General features: G+C 42.0%; 1 long non-coding RNA gene across 1 annotated transcript; it reads right to left on the minus strand.

Annotated features, from left to right (window-relative positions):
* Positions 1-2,152: 2,152 nt before the first annotated feature.
* Positions 2,153-2,817, minus strand: LOC144531815 (uncharacterized). The gene is made up of 2 exons (XR_013503258.1): positions 2,671-2,817; positions 2,153-2,582 (listed from the first exon to the last, which is right to left on the minus strand). It is a non-coding gene; the product is annotated as an uncharacterized LOC144531815 (long non-coding RNA).
* Positions 2,818-3,380: the final 563 nt, after the last annotated feature.

Raw genomic sequence — 3,380 nt, forward strand, 5'->3', positions numbered from 1 at the left:
AGCAGGAGTTCACCAGGCTACGTGACAGTGGCTGGTGCTGCCTCACCGCCCGGCGTGTCCTACTTCATAGACTCCGGCTCGCTGTGAGCTAGCTGGATCTCCATCACGAAGGGAAGCCCGCGGCGCTCCATACCCGTGCAAAGTTACCGGTTCTGGGTTACTGGACTACAAAATGCCGAGGCCCTGATGGAAACCCCTAATGTTCACAAAAATTCATTAAATTCAAATCGGACACCATTGTTAGCTTTATAAGACCTTGGGGTACATGTTATGTAAGTGGCGTGACAAAATTCAAACTGTCAATATACGAAAGTTATGCCGAAAGTGTAGCAACAATCTTTTCCCATAGGATTAAATGGGACACATAGCCTAACTTGCAGCTCCGGAGCTCCGCGGAGCCCCGAGCCCCGGTCGTCCAGTAACCGAGAAACGGTGACTTTAACTGGGTATGGAGGTGTCCGCTTTCTCGTCAGACTGTGTGGAGCTCCTAAAGTCCGACACGTCTTACTAAATTTCGTAAAACGGCCCATATTTGAGCTTTATGTAGTTGATTTCTCGCTTAAAAAAGTCTCAGAAGTGAATTTAATAACGATAATAAGAGCCCGACAAACAATGTATAATGTTGCAGTGTCTGAAATATGAGACCTGCTATCTCGTCTCCAATGTGTTTCTATGGGGTTCGCTCAAACCAATCAGCGCGTAGCTCATCTAAATATTCATGAGCATACCATATTTGGAAGAAAAGTTCTTAAATAGAGCCATATTCACAGGGTAGTTAAGGGCCTAATAAAATAGCATTGGGCAATTTTCAGCCCAACCAATGTTACATACCCTATTAGGAGACCTTAAGGAACAGTGTAAAATACCCTATATAATCATTCTATCACCCCTTTAACAACTGAAACAATTTTAACAAACAGTATACAAACTATACAACACTAAAGTGCAAAACAAAGTGCAAAACAACATTGTCAAAATGTGCAAAGGTGATCACAGTCACTGCTTATGGCAGAGCTGACATCTAGCATCGCTACAGCCTATGTAAATAATGCACATAAAATACAAGCGTGCGCAAGGGCGTTCAACAATCACCACTGTATCGAATCAACAGGCACTTGCAACCTAGCTAGCAGGTGAAGAACCCAAACGACAAAATCACCAGCTAACTTACTTTAAATTTGCAAGAACTATAGACTAATACAATAACAGGCTTAAATAAACCCAAAACATAAGTTATACGACTTACAGTTCTCACGGACACACACGCGCAATATCAACTGGCTAGTTGTCCTCCGGACAGCGACGGACCATGTCCGTCCCTTTTTCAGAAGACAGACACTTTTTCTTTCTCTCATTTCGGCCGTGTGACGTGCGTGTGAAGCGCGTCCGCGCTATTCTCCGAGATGCACTTGACGGCCTTTTGTGCAGCATTTTATTTTTATTTTTTGATGACCTAGTTAGGGCGGTAGGGTTCCCCAGCTTAGGCGGGCCGCCCAAACTGCAAAGTGCTGCAGCGCGGGAAACCCTGTATTGTTTGCCCATCTTGTGTCAGTATAAAACAAGGAAATAAACATAATAAAAAACACATAAAATACAGCATATAGACTTTAGGAGGAGCTTGGGCACAGAGTATTAAAGTGCAGTGGAGAGTAGCAGCTTGTACAGAATAGCAGCACAGTATGTAAAGTGCAAGTGCAATGCAGTCATGTGTTTACCCAGGTAAAATGTTTGGTTCCCAGAACGTTCTGATTGCGGGAACGTTCCCTGAAGGTTAGTTTTTGGTTAGTTTTTGGTTCCCATGGAAAGTTTTCCTGGCGTTTAGGGAACGTTAGTTTTTGGTTACATCGACCGTTCTCAGAACTTCCCAGAACGTTCGCCTAACATTGCAACCTTTAGAGAACGTTCCCCTACCGTTGTAACCTTTAGAGAACATTCCCCTAACGTTGCAATCTTTAGGGAATTTTCCCCTACCGTTGTAACCTTTAGAGAACGTTCCCCTAACGTCCCCCTACCGTTGTAACATTCCCCTAACCTTTAAATAACTAACGACTGTGGTACCAATTTTATTATTAGTTTAAACTGTCTGTGCATGAGCAGGAATGAATTATTATATAGTGGCAGGAAAGAATGAACAGGCAACAGGCAAACTTGATGGGATTTAAAACTTTAATATAAAATTAACAAAATACAAAAAATATAAAAGGCCTAAAAAAAAATTATATAACAATCAGAAACTATACAAATAAGAAAAAAAAACAATGGAGTGGGATGTAGAGCACAAATGTAGTGTGCAAGATGCTTATTGGAATGATAAAGTATGTAATGTGTAGGTAAATGACCCCACTTATCAGCAGTTCAGGAGAGTGATGGCAGTGGGAAAGAAGCTGTTCTTGTGTCTGGTTGTTTTTCTGTGCAGGGATCTGTAGTGCCTGCCAGCGGGGAGGAGGCAGGAGGATAGCAGCACTGTAGAAGATGGCCAATAGCTCTTGTGGTAGGCCATGCTTCCGCAGTTGCCGTAGGAAGTACATCCTCTGTTGAGCCTTTTTAAGGATGGCGTTGATGTCGGACTCCCACTTCAGGTCCTGGGAAATTAAAAAAGTTAAGTTACTCTCAAGTTCCTTGTCATGAAATTGTATTGAATTGAAAATGGAAAAATCAAAGCCACTGTACCCTCAAGATGAAGTGACAGGCCGAGCTTGCGTTACAATAGACCCATCCAGCTCTGGGCGACCGGCTGGTTTCCTGTGTGGTGTTGACTCATCTAAAAAGAAAGTAGATATGAATATTGGTCAGTTCATTTATGGTAGGTTTCTTGCACATGCCATTGCAAAAAATTAACCTATGCTGTTACATTAGACATCGCTAAAAACGTACTGGAGGCAGTGATGTCTGCTGACCTAAAAAAAGAGGAAGAGACAAACACATCAGAACAGTCATGTGATATGCACCAGGTTGAGTGTCAGTAGTTCCATGGTAGGAAATGTGACTCTGGTTTCTTAATCGCATGCATAAATGTTAACTTCCGGACAGGGCTTCCGGACACACGCTCCGTCCTGGAATGCTTTCTTGCTTGTGGAACGGATTGATCTGAAATAAAAGACCATACAATTTGTACTGATTGCAAAAACAATATTTGAATTGTGTAAATAAAAGTAGTCTGTACTTAAGAGGTCTTACCATTACCATTATCTAAATAAACGATAGATGTATTTAGACAACCAAGGAGGTGTAATCATTATGTCATGCTAGGTTAGCCTGCAGTTTCGTTAACAGAACTTCTCTTAATACATCCATGGCTTTATCTCTCATCCACATTTCAGGCTTTACAGCATACAGCCCTCGGATGTATCGTAAGACATAAGATATTACATTAACGTTAG

This window comes from Sander vitreus, chromosome 16 (assembly GCF_031162955.1).
Source record: "Sander vitreus isolate 19-12246 chromosome 16, sanVit1, whole genome shotgun sequence".
NCBI classification, from domain to species: Eukaryota; Metazoa; Chordata; class Actinopteri; order Perciformes; family Percidae; genus Sander; species Sander vitreus.